The sequence below is a fragment of the Tamandua tetradactyla genome, chromosome 3, assembly GCF_023851605.1.
Source record: "Tamandua tetradactyla isolate mTamTet1 chromosome 3, mTamTet1.pri, whole genome shotgun sequence".
NCBI classification, from domain to species: domain Eukaryota; kingdom Metazoa; phylum Chordata; class Mammalia; order Pilosa; family Myrmecophagidae; genus Tamandua; species Tamandua tetradactyla.
The window spans coordinates 165,601,397-165,618,155 of NC_135329.1; the positions used below are offsets into that span (position 1 = coordinate 165,601,397).

General features: G+C 38.1%; 1 pseudogene; it reads right to left on the reverse strand.

Moving 5' to 3' along the window:
- Positions 1 to 15,207: 15,207 nt before the first annotated feature.
- Positions 15,208 to 16,575, reverse strand: LOC143675830 (cyclin-dependent kinase 4 pseudogene; annotated as a pseudogene).
- Between the last annotated feature and the right edge of the window lie 184 nt (positions 16,576 to 16,759).

The window sequence follows — 16,759 nt, forward strand, 5'->3', positions numbered from 1 at the left end:
GCATCGACAGAAGATACCTTCTTTGAAGAAAGGCTGCTGGCATCCAGGGTTCCTCTGTCAGACAGTAAGGCACATGGCTTGTGTCTGCTGGTTCTTTGCTCCTGGGTTTCATTGCTTTCAGCTCCTGGATCCAGTGGTTTCTCTCTGAGCTTCTGTGGATTCTCTCTTTCCTTCTCTAGGGCTTTTTTTTTCTCAGCTCCTCTGGCGCTTATCCTCCAAACTTCACTGGATGTTCCTCTTTGAACTTTCTGGTTTTTTCTGTGTCCTTTATCCTCTCATAAAAGACTCCAGTAAGGGATTAAGACCCACTTTGAATTGAGTGGGTCACATCTCAATGGAAACAACCTAATCAAAAGGTCCCACTCACTCTGGGTCTGCACCCACAGGAACGGATTAAAAGAACATGGCCTCTTCTGGAGCACATTACAGCTTCAAACCAGCACAAACACTATAACAATAATGATCCTAGAAAGTTTTTTTAAAAAAATATAGTATAGACATAAGATTGTGTATGAAGATATGCAGGGAAAAGCAGAAAGAAGTTATACAGAGAGAGAGGTTTGAGTACAGGAGCAAATTTTAATCTTTCTTTGAAATGTATTATCCATACTGAACCAAATACATTAACCAAATTGAATAAAATAGTTATCTAAATAGAAATTATGATAAATAAACCTAGATGTAGTCTAGCCTCAAAATGATATGTTCAAAGTGGTGATAAAGTGCTATTCAATATTAGAGAAATGGAATTGATTCATGACAAATATGAGATGGTAGGATGTTTAAAATCTAGGATTAATCTGTTCTAAAGAATAACTGGATAGTTTTGTCAGTACTGGTGACTGTTTGGCCCTTCAATAAATGGAATCTGTGTGTCTTTGATGTTTATAAATCAAAGTGACTTTGATATGAGGTTCTCTGGAATAATTGAAAAAGTACTGGCTTTTTCATTTTTCTTTTCTCTTGAGTTCTTCAAATTTGCATATTTTTTGTCAGAATAATAAAATTTGGTCTAAAGTTCAAGGAAGCTATTTATATTTTATTAAACCCTTAAGTTTAAGATAGTATTTTTTGGAGTGTTGAGTTACATATGGCTGAAAATGGTACAGGGAAAATTTGGTTATATAAGCTTCTTCTTCTTTTTTTTTTTTTTAAAGCAGAAGGGGAAGGTGCTGGGGAAAAGAAGGTAGAAAGCCAGTTTTGTTTCTGATCAGAGAAATGAGGAATGAAAATGTAGAAGTCAAAGTGTGATTTAAAAGATTTTTCTCTTGCTTATGTGGAGGAGAGAGGGAAACAAGGAACTGGAGGTACCTTCTCCTGAAGGTAGAAACAAGGAGAGTGTGGTTGGAAGTCAAGTCGCCCAGAAGACAAGAGAAGAGATTGGAGTGTGGCGGGGATGTCTAGGTGAAAATGGATATGGACTAACAAGGAAGAAACATGGGACCTAGGGAGCTCCTGAACTGGCCCATTTATGCTCTTTTGTGCAGAACCATGTCTGAAGGCTCAAGGCCTCTTCACAGTTACTCCTCTACAGGGTTAAAGACACGCCATACTGAAACCATCATCTGAGTAGTGCAACATGGTCTCTATAAGCTGCCAAAGAAACGTTCTTCGAATTGAAACATAATCTCTCTTAAACATAACATCATGTTCTTCCTCTAGAAATCTTTCTTCTTAGGCTTAATTTTGCTCTCTACTCTGGATAAAGTTCTTCCAGAAAAGAGTTGAATTGGACTCTCACCAATTTAACCGACACTTTCTTTGCTTCTGGGACATCTGTCAGAGTAAAGCTGGGGGGAAAACTAGGGCATATGTGCTGCTCAGCTGGCTCTGGAATGTTCTGAAGTGACCCAAGATTCTGAGGTTCGCTGTCCAGTGTAGTTCCCATGGGTTCGTGAGTAACAAAAGAAAGACTTCTTTCCCCCCATCTGTGTAAATCTGCAGAGAACTTTCTTCTCTGCATTTAGCAAATCCATTATCCTGACTATGACAGTAGCATGGGTTTGCTTTAGGTGAAAGAGATATTTTGAAAAAAGTAAAGAACAATCTGGAGAAGAAAGACAGTGAAGATGTTGAGAGATAGATATTATCATGTATCATTATCATCATCCCCATATAACAGATGAGGAAACTGAGGCAAAAAGATTAAACCCTCCCTAAGGTCACATACCTGGCTCATGGAGATGGAGTGTAAATCCAGGCAGTCTGGCGTTCATATATATGAATGATGATATATTATCATTTTGAAAGTGTTGTATACCCCCGCAAAACCATTAATCCTGATTCAATATTGTAGAGTACAACCTTTGATTAGACTGTTTCCATGGAGATTGCCCCACTCAGTTGTGGGGTTAACTTTAGATTATTCCATGGAGATATAACAAACCCAATTGTGAGTGGGTCCTTTTGTTTAGATGCAAATGTGATTCTGCCTATTCAAGGTGGGTCTTGATTAGTTTACTGGAGTTCTTTAAAAGGGGAGACATTTTGGAGAAAACACAGCTGTTTCAGAGCTGACAGAGATACAGACATTTGGAGATGCTTGGAGTGCTGACAGAGAGAACAGATGCTTAGACAAGAACATTTGGAAATGCAGAGCACAGAGGACATTGCCACGTGTCTTTCCATGAGATGTTAAGCAAGCCAGGACCCAGAGTTTTGCCCTGGAGAAGCTAAGTGAAGGACCACCAGATGCCAGCCACGTACCTTCTCAGATCAGCTTTTCTTGAGTCAAAATATCTTTTCCTGGATGCCTTTGTTTGGACATTTTTATGACCTTGGAACTGTAACCTTGTAACTTACTAAATTCCTGTTATAAAAGTCAATGCAGGGGGAGTGTGAGGGTGGGTCAGTGGTAGAATTCTTGCCTGCCATGCAGGAGACCTGGGCTCAATTCCCAGCCCACACACGTCTCAAAAAAAAAAAAGCAAAACAAACAAGCAAACAAAAAAATTCAACAAATGGTGCTGCAATGATAGAATACTCATGTGGAAAAAGAATGAAATATGACCCCCACCATACAGCATACAAAAAAAAAAAAATCAGTGCATTACTGGTGTATTGAATTTCTGGCAGCATTAACAAACTAAAACAGATGATAATACTCAAATAATTATAATAATAAAAATAATAATGATCATGGCAGTAATAATATCTAGGTTACTATGAGCAATTATGCTGATTAAATGAGCTAATATATGTAAAGAACTTAGAGCTGTGCCTGGCAGATTATAATTTAGTTATCATTAAATAACAAATTCAGAAGGGTCAGAGATTGATCCTGCATCACATTTTTTTAACTTTTCATTATGAAATAATTTCAAACTTACAGGACAATTACTAAAATAATACCAACCCCATACAAAGAACTAAAAATACTCCTACCCCTTCAGATAACCAGATCCACAAATTTTAACATTTTCCCACATTTTCTGTATCATTTCCCAATCCATCTTTCTATCTTTGTATTTACAAATCCATTTTCTGGGCACTTGAGTATAGGTTGAATACACACTGCTTCTTGAACACTTACGGCTGACAAATATATTTCCTGAGAACAAAATATTCCACTTATGTAACATCTTAAGTGCAGTTATCAAGTTCAATAGAGTTAACATTGATATAAAGCTTACATTCTATATCCAACTTTTCCTTATATCCCGATAATGTCCCTTTGAGCCTTTTCTCTTCCCTTGTTAAATCCCATCAAGCATCATGTATTGCATTTAATTGTCATTGTCTTTTTATTTGCTCTTTTTTTTTTTAATTAAGGGAACATATATAGAACATAGACCTTCCCATCTCGATCACTCGCAAGCATGCCATCCAACAGTGTGATGGTTAAATTAATGTGTCAGTTTGCCTATGTTATGTTGTCCAGTTGTTTGGTCAAGCAAGCACTGCCTGATTGCTACTGTAAGGATATTTTGTGGATTTAAATAATCAGTCAGTTGGCTGTATCTATAGCTGATTACATCTGCAATCAACAAAGAAGATTGTCTTCAGCATTTAGAAAAGTATGATCCAATCATTTGAAGGCCCTGAAGGGAGAACTGATGATTTCCACAGTCAGAAAGAAGAATTTCTACCTCTACTTCAGTCAGCCAGCTTCTCCTGTGGAATTCATGGGAACCTTCATTGCAGTTCCCAGCATGTAACCTACTTTACAGAATTTAGACTTGCCAATCCCCATAGCCATGTGAGCCAACTCTTATGATAAATGACCTTGTATTTACATTATACATATAATGTAATATCTAGCTATCTATCTCCTGTTTGTCCTGTTTCCCTGGATAATCCTGACTAAAACAAATGGGATTAATCACATACACAATATTGTGGTACCTTCACCACCACCCATTAATAAAACTTTCCTATCTCCTCAAACAGACACCCTAAACACATTATGCATTAATTTCCCATTTTCCCTACCCCCATCCCTGGCAGCCTGTATTCTAATGTCTGTCTCCATGAACTTGCATATTCTCCAATTTTCTTTGTGGGTACCACGGGGCTTTAATTTAACATCCTAAATCTATAACAATCTTGTTTGCTTTGATACCAACTCAAGCTCAAAAGTATGCAAATACTATATTCCTATACCTCTCAGTTCCCCCACCTTTATGTAGCTCTTGTCATAAATTATGTTTAAACCTTATTGAATCTAAAACCATTGATTTATCATTACATTTTATGCCCTTGTCTTTGAGATCCTGTAGGAAGTAAAAAATGAAATTACAAATAAAACATAAAATAGTACTGGCATTTATATTTACCGATGTCATTATCCTCACCAGAGATCTTTATTTCTTTATGCAGCTTCAATCTATTGTTCTTATTCTTTCCTTTCAATCTGTAGAACTCTTTAGCAACTCCTGTAGGTTTGGTCTAGTGGTGACAGAGTCCCTCAGCTTTTGTTTATCTGGGAATGTCTTAATTTCTCCCTTATTTTAAAAAGACAGTTTTGCCAGATATAGAATTCTTTGAAGGAAAATTTTTGCTCTCAGGACTTTAAATATGTCATCCCACTCCTTTCCATTGAGAAGTCAGCATTTAATCTTATTGAGGCTCCTTGTATGTGATACCTTGCTTCTCTCTTGAAGCTTTTAGAATTCTCTCTCAATCTTTGGCATTTGACAGTTTGAGTATAACAGGCTATGGTGTGGGTCAATTTGGACTTATCCTGTTTGGAGTTTGTTGAGCATCTTGCATGTACATAGTCACATCTTTTGTTAAATTTGGGTAGTTTTCAGTGATTATTTCTTTGGATAATTCTCTGCCCCTTTCTTTCTTCTCCTTATGGGACTCCCACAATGAGTGTTTTAGTATGCTCGATGGTTTCCCATAGGTTACTCAGGCTCTGTTCACTGTTCCTCATTCTTTTTTGTTGTTCCTTAGAATGAATGACTTCAATTCTCTTCTCTTCAGTTTCACTGATTCTTTCTTCTGCCAGCTCCAAGCTTCTGTTGAACACCTCTAGGTAATTTTTAATTTCTATTACTGTGGTCTTCCACTCTATTTCGTTCCTTTTCTTAATTTCCATCTCAGTATTCTCTTTATGTTCATCAATCATTTTTCTTATTTCTTTTTGCTCTTTGAGCATGTTTTGGGACAATATTTTATAAGTCTCGTCCTCCTCATTGGTGGTTTCTAATGCTTTAATCTTGCTTCCTGTTTCTTTGTATGTTTTCTAATCTTTTGTTGAAACCTGGACACTTTGCTATTTTAGAATGTTGTCACTGGAAAAATTAAAGAATAGTCTTGTGGAGGAAGGACTGAAAAGAGATTAAGAGACAGAATCATTTGTTCCTTAAATTTGTCTCCAGTTGTATAACAAAGCTTTCCTTGAATGCCAGTAGTTAACAATAACAACAACAACAACAAAAAAGAAAAATGAAGAAGAATGAAGAGGAGAAAAGAAAAAGAAAGCACCTTTTGCAGTCTTTGCAGATTAAACTGTGCAAGTATTCTCTTTAAAGGTTTATCCACACAAAGAGTTTAGAGAATAGCTCCAAGCCAAAGTGTAGGGGCCTTCCTGATTCTTTCCATGTGTGCATCTTGTTTTGAGCATGCATGTGTGGCCCTAGGAATTCCGCCATTTACAAAGATACGAATGTACCATTTTCCTTAGGAAACAGTTTCCTCATGGTCCCAGGCACTACACTATATGTCCTACAGCCAGCAATTCCCTGCTCCAGGAATTATGACTTGACCATTGTCCCACAGCATTCTGTAAGATAGCTTGGTCAACTGCCTCCTACACTCAGGACAAGTTCTGAGGTGAGCACCTCAGACCACCACCAGACAGATTCTCCTCGGATGTGCATGAAGGTGACTCTGTTCACTCTGGAACTGGGAATAGGGACCTGCACCAGGAGTAAGGGTCAGCTCCATGCTGAGCCAATGAAGGGTGGGAGGGGGACCCGTGAGGGGGCCCAGAGAGCCTGCTACTTTTAAATAGTGTTTCTCCTTGATTCAATGCAGCCTTTTAACATTTTTTTTTTCTGAGCTCTGAGAAAAATGTTTTTGCCGGTTCACTCTGGTTGTTCAGTGTCTGAGGGAGGATGGAGACCTGAAGCATTTCACTCCTCCGTCTTGATTGGGGTGGGGTTCACTTCATGTGTTTTTTATAACATGTGGGTTGTGGTTTGAGGTTAAAATTGTCTTGTAGAATAATTCCTTTCTCACTCCCTTATTTGCCTTTTTTTTTTCTTAGAAATTAAATCATATTTTTTCAACTTGAAAATGACAATAATGTTGTTTACTTGCCATCTGGATATTATGTCCATATTTTTGTTCTAGTGCCAAGATAAAAATGAATATCTTTGACTAACTACTTTAATATAGCTCAATTGATTTAGATCAGTGAGTTGCTATTGGCCCCATCCTCTGAGGCAGTTCTGCAAGTTTTTTTTTTAATGACTTTTCAATAAGTCACTTGCACTAATTTTTTTCAAAAGAATTTTGTTATTGGAACTGGAACACAAAATTTACTGGCTTATAAGGCACTCAAAATTATAAGTAAGTTGATTAAAAGCAGTGATGGAAGAATCAGAAGGGCCCTTACTCTTGGTCTTCCAAAAAATTACTGAAGCGTGCCCATCTGCTTGCAAAGGACCTTGAAGTTTGTGTATCTTTTTCATTTCTTACAGGGTTGTATCGCCACAGGCAGAAATTCATAGAAACATTACTTAGTCATTCAATTTTTTTTATTATCAAACCTTTATTGAGTGTCTGCTTCATAGAAGCCAAGCCACTCTCCTAGATGCTAAGGATACAAAGTTGAATGAGAGACAGTTCTAGTTCTCAAGGTAACTTATCATTTTGTATAAGACAATGGATCACTGTAATAAATGACATAATTTACTGATGGCATGTCAAAAAAAATATGGGGGAATACCATAAAAATTTGGAGGAGGAAGGTAGTAAAATTAGTTTAAAGCATTAGCAAATTTATAATGAATTAGATGATATTAAAATTGGATCTTGAAGGGCAGGTAGAACTAAAATAAGAGAAATTGGTAGAGGTAAGTTTCAGCTAAGAGTAAATGTGGAAAGGTAGAAAAGGGTGGGGACAATTTTAGGGTGAAAATGTATTGTCCAGTTTGATGAAGAAGGTGTAAAGCACACATTTTATGCAATGAGCACCTACTGTGTGCCTGGGGCTTCTTTAGACACTGGAGATACAGAGCTGAATAAGACAGACTTAGGCACGCAGGTTCAATAGAGTATGTACATGGACAGGGATATATAATATATAAATGAACAAATAAGATAGTTTGAACCTTGAGAGATTCTTAAAAATAAAAATGAAGTAGTGAAATGCTGAGTGGCAGTGCTTGGAGAAGAAGTTACTTTAAAGTGGACAGGTCAGGGAAGACTCCTCTGAAGGGGTAAAATTTGACGTGATCTAGAATAATGGGAACCATCTAGGCTTGTGAAAGTCTGGGGAGAGGGAACTGTAAGGGCATTGGTAAAATGTGTGTGCTTGATGGACTGAAAGACCAGTGTGACTGGACAGTGGTGACCAGTGATGGGAGTGATACCACTTGGGGTAAGAGAGACTGAAAGGGGCAAGATCACATAGGGTCTTTAAGATGGTGGTGATTATTTGGGATTTTATTCCAAACGCAGTGGAACTCCATTGGAGGTTTTTATACAGAGGAGTGCACAAATTTTAGAAAGAACATTATGGTTCCTGTATGAAGATGGACTGTGGAGTGTGGAAGGAGAAGGAAGGAGAAGTAGAGTGATCTCTTAGAGTTTACTGCAGCAAAGTAGGCAACAGATGCTGCTGCCTTGAATAAGCACAGTAGCAGTGAAGATGGGAGTTGATTCTGGAAGGACAGGGAGTCATACACTGATGACAAGTAAATCTAAGGGGTTATTTAATCTTGAAGTGATTCAGGCCCTTAGAATCTGGCATTTCATTTTGAGGGATTATGGATAAAGCTTATCTCAAACCCTTCAAAAAAGTATTTCCCAATTAAAAACCACTTCTTCAATTAAACCAGGCTTCCCATTGGCCTTCTTGCATATCATGCTGGGCAACTCTAATTTTCAGTAGTATCCCCATCAACTGAGTGTAGTCATTATCATGGATAATATAGAGAAATCAATCCTGGAGCTGTAACCTCTTTGCGTTGTTGTCATAATATCTGCTGACAATGGATTAGCTTTATTTTTCCTATATTTACCTTATCTTCCCAAATACCAAGTAAGTTTGAAGGCTGAAGACCTTGTCTTGGTCTTTTGTATCATTGAGAGGGTTTAGCATGGTGCCTTTTATCCTGTAGGTATGCAATAAATGTTTTCTATCTATATGGCAATAAAATACGGAGTTGAAAAGCAGAAAAGCCAATCAGCCAACCACATTGTGTGAGATTGAAAAACCCCTTTGATGGATTCTTAAAAGAGCTTAACGATGGCCATTTTGTCATTGCACAGGCACAGTTTCTGTGTTATGGAAACAAAGAAGACCTCTATCCAAAGCAGAAAATGGTAACATTTCAAAAACACGAATTTACCCAAGGTCTTTAAGTAGCAAGTATTTAATAAGGCCTTTTTAAAATGTCAACCAATCTCTGCAGTGTGGCTGCTTTGTGGTTTGGTGTCTACCATGGGTTACAACATCGCCATTTAGATCAAGAATCATCAGCAAGAGGCATAGCCAAGGAAATCTTCAGTTAGAGAACACATTAGAGAAAAGGGGCATTATCTTTCCCCAACACTATGTTGCTGGATAAAAGAGAATTGCTTTGCAATCTGGTTTAGAGAGACTATAAAAAAACTTTAATGCATATTTGAAACTAAATGTAATATGACATGGAAAACAGTGATGTAGAAATTCATCAAGAACAGCCAATACCAAACATCAGGTATTGCATTGTCAAGGTCCTATTCTAAAGCATTTACTACATATTATCAAATATTTCTTGGGGATTATGTAAGTAAAAGGTACTGGGCATCTGGGGAACATAAAGGAAAAAAAAACAATACAATCCCTGTTCTTAAGTCGTAAGATAGTTATTATGATAGGAGTTTAATGACACTAAATACACTGTGGGGAGTTGGGGAAGATGATCCCAGCTGTGGAAATCTGATGGAAACTTACAGAGTGGTTAGGGTTTGATCAAAGATGGAAGGATGAATAAGCCATCAGGAAGCATGTGGAGGGAGAAGCCTTCCAGATGAAGAGGTCCAGATGAGCAAAAGTGTAGAGGTAGGAGAGTACAGTGCACCTTTAAGGATTATGGATTGTCAAAAAGGGTTGAAGGACAGGGATTCTGCCTCCGGTGTGTTGGGGTCTAGGAGGTGGAGCGCATGTGGAAGTTAAGGCCAAGAGTAGAACTAGCATCTCCCTTACACTGTCCCCATGGTGCCGTATGTGACTTTGTTATAAACAGGCACTGAATTGTAGTGTAGTATTTGTTTATGTACCTACTTCACATATCTTCTTCTGGGAAAAACCATATCTTTTTTCTTTTCCCCCTTAATACCAATAATCATTTAATATTGTTATTATTTTTTGTAACCTCAGTGTTTACGTGAGTGCCTGGAAAATGAGGCCCTTTACAGATGTTGATTATTTGCTGACGGGGAACCAAGCTATATACAGTCTTGAAAGCCAGGTGAGGAAGTTTGGGTTTGGCTTGTGTGCACTGAGGATCCTTTGAAGCTTTTTGAGAAAGGAAATTATGTTATCATATCTGTGCTTTCTGAAGATAACAGAGGCACAGGCATGGAGGGGAGCAAATTAGAGAGAGAAAAAGCCCTAGGCAAGAAGAGCTGGCAGTGGTTGTCACAGAAATCTAGGTGAGGGGGTCAGAGCCTGAATCGAGGGGCACAGCCCATAGAAGAACAGAGAAGTAAACTCAATTAGATTTGGCAACATTCTGATGTAGTGAATGTAGAAAATGAAAGTGAGGGCCTGAACTTACAGTTATCTAAATAACTTAGGTTACTTAAAAACCATTCAGTCAATTTGCCACTTCTACATGATTAAATGGGCTGTCCTTTGATTGAACTATTTCTCTAATTTTTCTCTTAGTGATGAAGGCTGATATGAAATATTGTCCTTTAGGAACAAAACTTGACAGAGCCAACATCTTCGTATTATCCTCCAGTTTTTCCTGCTGCTGAAAGCCTTTGAGGAGCCTTGAATGCAGAACCCATTCATTTGAAAGATGGAGGGCTCCAAAGAAAGAACTGGGGATTAATGAAGGCAAATGTTGTCACCTGTCGCATTTGTTGGATAAAGGACAAAGCTTTCAGTTGGGCTTTGGAGCTCTTGTTTAATGATTTGGGAATGACTTTTACATAATAACAAAATCATACAACTAGATTCAATTGGTTCTTTAAAACATTTGCCTAGTTAAGGATTGTGAAGATGAGGGGAAATATGCTGCCTGGTTTAGAGGAATCCTGTATTTTCCTGACTTGAAAAGTTTTCTACAAAATCAATAAAGTACACCTCACAATAAATTGTTTTCCTCTAGTGAGGAAATATTTTGGCTGCTGTCATCAGCATCATGCTTATATGAACTGAAAGAAAACATTCATAGCAAATGTATATTGTAGCTTGTCAAGCTGGGAATGACTTCCAAAATAATAAATATAAAGAAACCCACAACTTTGCCAAGGATTTCACATTTGTTCATGAAATGATAAAATTTGAAGAAAGCACCTTCTGACAGCCTTTGAAGGTTGTGTGGGATTATTCAGTACCTGCAGTTGAGCTACTATTTAAAGGTATTGCCATAAATGTCAACAGCCAAGTCATCAAAACAGCAATGCCAATTACCTATGGAGTATCAGAATCCAATGATGCCAGAAAAAGGAAAGTATGCAATTTACCACTTACAAAGTGGTAAACAAAACAAAGCACAAAGCATCATGGAAGATCTCTAAAGTGAAACATGCTGTGTGAAAGTAGGAAGCATTTGCTAACAGTTAGGGAAAAACACGTATTCCTGAGTTCTTGGTGTTTGCAGCATTAAACCCCAAACAAGGATGAGGCCACTCCCTCTTGGGTAAAAATTGAGTGGACTGTGAATGAGGAACTGGCAGATCATAGAATTGGTAAGAACCAATGTTCATTAGAAAAAATGTTTTATTATCAGAGAAGCAACTAGAATTAATTAATTCAAACATTTGTCATGCATTTACTATGTAAAATGTTGCCAGAATGCCATAAAAAGTATTTTCAAGTCACCAGTAGTAACTAAATCATTTGATTAGAGTTATCCTTTGGCAAAATTGCATGGGATGGGTTGGCTTTCAATGCCCTTTGTTTCCTGTTCTTTTTTTCTGCCCATTTCTTTTTCAGATTCCCTCCCTTTCTTGTCCTCTACCAGTTCTCGTCTCCTTTCCTAGACCCTTCCTGTGGAATGGGAGAGGAGAAACTAATTCACCCTATGTCAGTGGTTCACAATTCTGGCTGCCTATTATTATAACAGAAGTGAGGGGACCTCCTACAGATCAACTCATTTTTTTCTCAGTTTGTACACTCATGACTTCAATTTAGGCAGGACCGAGAACCAAATTGTCTTCAAATTCTCCCACTCACATACCCTCTAAAATAATTTAGAAAAATTCTGTTTTACTTTGCACATTTTCAAGTTGACATCTAAAAACGTTTTGACATAAGTTTTAGTAATTTCAAATAATGTAATATTCTACATATTCCATGTATTGACATTAAAAATAAAGTTATTATATTATTAAATGAATCCAATGAAATCAAATAATAGGGGAAACTATACCTATGTGAGAGGCAATGTATGGGAACTCTGTATTTCCTGTTTGATTTTTCTGTAAACCTATAACTTCTCTAGAAAAACAAAAGTAAAAAAGTAAGAGTAGGAAGGATACAAAATCACTAATCCACTGATTTACATTTTGCTAAAAGACATTGAAATTCTTTACCCCACCTCACACTCCCTATGATACCTGGAACTTACTGAAGTTCTAATTAAGCACTGATTTTTGCAGTGTGTATCACTTCTTGGCAAATGTGCCACGGTATGGTACTTATCACACTCTTATATTACGTTTGAAGTAGAATAATCAAGCCTATTTTTCATTAGAACACTGATTTCCTGCAGCTTCATTAATTGTGTTGACTTTCTCTAATCTGCAAAAATCAATAATTGTAGATGCTTCTTAAGCAATAGGCTCATCTTCCGTTGAGATCTGCTTCTAATCCTCATTTCCATGGTGACTAGGGCTTCCTTGCTCTTGCTGCTACTCCTCTTCCTCCTCTTCATTCTCCTTCTCCTCCTTTTCCTCTACTCCCACTTCTCATGGCTCCTCTCCCCCTTTCTTCCTTGCCATCAGGCATCCATTTGCAATTCAGGCCTCAACATGCCCAGTTCCAATGGAGGAGTAATGATTGGTCTGAGCCAGTTATAATGATCTGGTTCTCCTCTGCTAATGGTTGGGACTGTTGTTCCCAAGCTTTAATATGCATCAGAATCACCTGCAGGAATTGTTACAATATAAACTGCTGGACTCTAACTCTGGAGTTTCTGATTCAGTAGGTCTGAGTTGGGGCCTGATATATGCATTTTCAGTACGTTCCGAGGTGAAGGTCATGCTGCTGTTGATTCAGGGATTCTGAGAACCACTCTTATAGGGTATTTGCTGGTTTAGAGCTATGAACCCCAGAAAAATATTTTCTCAAACTTAACCTATTCTGGTAGGTATGCATCCATTGTAAGTTGGACTTTCTGATGAGGTTATAGCAGTTAAGGTGTGGCCCAACCCAGTTGGGATTGGGTCTTAATCTTATTACTGGAGTCCTGTATAAGAAGAATGAAATTCAGACAGAAAGAAAGCCATGAGAAGGAAGAAGCTGACAATCAACAGAACCCAGAAGAGAAGGGATAGAAAGGCCAGAGAGGCTGCCTGTGCATTGCTGTATGACAGAGGAACCCAGGGCAAAGGATCATCGGCAGCTAGTTCTTACAACACCTTGATGATGCCTTGATGCCTAGCCTCAAAACTCTGAGCTGATAAAGTCCTACTATTTTAGCCAACTCACTGCATGGTATTTGACTGAGCAGCCAAGGAAACTAAAACAGGTATCGACATTGTTCTATTTTGGTCCATGAGCTGTAAGAGACATATGGGAAAGTATATCTTCCTGGTTTAGAAGGCTTCTGGCCAAAAAAGATATTGTTTTCTCTCTCTGCTCTACCTCCTTTCTTCCTGCTTGGAATGCTTTCATAGAAGGACCAGGTTGTCGGAGCCATCTTCAACATCCTATGACAATGAAAGGGGACCAAAAGAATTTCAGAAATGCTCATCCCATATCCTAACTACTACCAGGGTGCTAGTCATGTGAACTATTTTTTAAAGTCTTTATTATCCAGCCACCATCTGTCTAGCAATACTTTTCTGTTGCTTGCAGCTGTAAGCATTTACCACAAATACAAATCACCATGCCATCATCTGCATAATAGGAAATGATATATACTTAAACAATGTCATCACAGAATTATGACACTAGAATTATAATGCCTTTCCTTAAGATAATATTAAGGATTTTTTTCTGATAAACGTCCAACATGTGTATGGTATCTCAGGGCTAAGGAATTAGAGGTAATTTTGTTGTAGACTGAGTGCCTCTAGGTGTAGTTTGAATTTCAATAAGCTAAAATACTGTATTTGGAATGGTGTGTAATGCATTGGAGTTAATTTATGGGAGGCATGCTGATCAAATTTGTTAATGACTGGAAAGGCTAGAGAATGTGTGGGACATCCAGAACTATCTGGTGGGAGGGGAAGATGATTTGCTCTTCGTAGTTTTTGAGAGAACTGGAATTAATGGATAGAATTTATAAAGAGGCACAGTTGGCTTTCTGTAAGGACACAAATTTTCCAGTAGTGAGAGTGTGTCCATAAAGGAACTTTTCATGATGAAGTGGTAGGTTCTGCATTACTCAATGGTGCAGTCAGAGGTTGAGACACCACTTGCTGCCTTGGTGGCTTGTCTTTCAGTAAAAAGCATCACAACAAACTGTATAAATGTTCATAATAGATATCAGGTATAACCATATGAAATAGGTGGCATTCATCTTTTTTTACTTACAAAAATGGACATAATAGAAAGAGTAATTCCCTGGGGTAGAACATGAAGTCTGTTTTAGGACACTGATTGGCACTGCAACATTAAGGCAACTGAAATTCATCTTCATGGAGGCAGCGTGAATTATATACACCATACAGTGGCATTCAGTTCCTGGAACCCGGTAAGAAGAATATTAGAAGAGCTGCTCTTGACCCCTCAGAGCTGGAAATGCAAACCTTGGGAGCTTGGAAGGCTCCAGAGCTGGAGGCTGAGGTGGTTGTGGAGGTCTCAGCCACTGACCAGTCTGGAGTTGTCTGCCCCTTTCTCTCTCCTCATATCACATATGTGTATATATATATATATTTATACTTAACAAATGCTTTAATTGGCAAATTTTATGTTTTATATATTTTAGCACACATACACACACACAGGGGAGGGGGGTATCGAAAATAAAGGAACATGAAGTTCCTAATTTCAGAGCTTCTGGTTAGGGGCAATTCAAGTAAGTGGTATATAAATGAAAGAATGCTACTGGATGTGGTTTATGAACAAGTGAACTGAGGAATTCAAGATGCTTCTAGATACTCAGGCTCCCTCCTTCCTACATGTCCACAGGGCATTGTCCATGTGGACTACAGAAGATCCCGGTACCAGAGTGTAACTACCACAGGTGAACGTGCCATCTGGTAGCTGTAGATTCTGGTGAGCCCAAAGTCAGCCAGCTTAACTGTCCCTCCACTTGTCACCAGAATGTTGTCTGGCTTCAGGTCTCGGTGAATGATGCAATTGGCATGAAGGAAATCTAGGTCTCTTAGAAATTGGCCCATCAGAACTTGATGGTCTCCACTGGCAAACCTGGGGGACGTGCCTTGTCCAGAAAGGTTCTTAGGTCTTGGTTCACATGCCCAAACACAAGGTCACCTTGGTATCCCTGTCAGTTTGGGCTGTGGAACAGGCATCCATCAACTGGACAATGCTAGGATGTTCAAAAGCCTCCAGCCACCTCGGTAAGGTCACCTCACAAACTGTGCTGATGGGAAGATCTCCTCCAGTACCTCCTCCGCTGGGAACTCTCATACTCTTGAGGGCCACAAAGTGGGCACTGTGGGGATCCCAGGCCTTGTTCACCATGCCAAAGGTGTCTGCTTTGTAACTTTCCTTGTACTTAATTGGGTAAAAGTCTTTCTACATGCCACCATCTATTTTTTGAAAATTTTAATTCATTCTTTATTTGGTATTTTGAACTGTTGTAAATTTGTACAGTTCATGTATATTGGTTATGGCAAAGTTGCACAGATTTCTATAATTTGAATGAGAAAATTTTATTTTCTCTATAATAAATTGTTTGCTATCTTAGCATTTAAAACAAGAGGAGCTGCTCTCTTTAAGAATGAGTCATTGCTCCAATTAGCCCAGAGGGTTTTGTTTGTTGTGTTTGGGTAGAACTACTAATTTCAAAAGTAGGGATATATCTCTAGAATATCATATAACTTTTCCTAAAGCCACAGTTTTTTATTTATTTTTTAGGTGCATGGATTCGAACCCGGGTCTCCTGCATGGAAAGCGAGCATTCTACCACTGAACCACCTGTGCGCCCTAAAGCCACTGCTTATTTTTAATCAGTATCATGCCAATTGGGAAATTAGCTTCCTAAATTTACAACCATGTAAGTAACATCACTTCTTTTTATTGTCTGTATGTTTACTGTTTCAAACAGCTCAGGGATCTACTGAATTTTAATATTTGGGGCTCTTTTTTCATTTTATCCATAGCGTTTATAAACTTTGATATTATTGTTATTATTGTATCTCCTTTGGCATCTGGCTTTCTGGAATTTAAAGTCCTGATTTTTTTCAAGTTTATCCCTAAACTATTACCTTGACATTTTAAATTGTTTTTAATGGCCTTTTTTACCTTCAAGCCAGACAGACACTACTGTGTTCCCTTTTCTTTACCTTTGCAGAGGCTATTCCTGTTCTTTCAAATCTCAACTTAAACATTGCTTCTTTTAGGGTAGCTTAGGTACCCCTCCAATGAGCTGCCTGAGCAATACATACTTCCCAGATCACAGTGCTTCCCTAGCAGCTTTTTTAAAAAAATTATTTCAATTTTATAGATAGTTCTATATCACTTATGTTCTGGATAATGTTGCAAGTGCTTTACAATATTAACTTTTTAAATCTT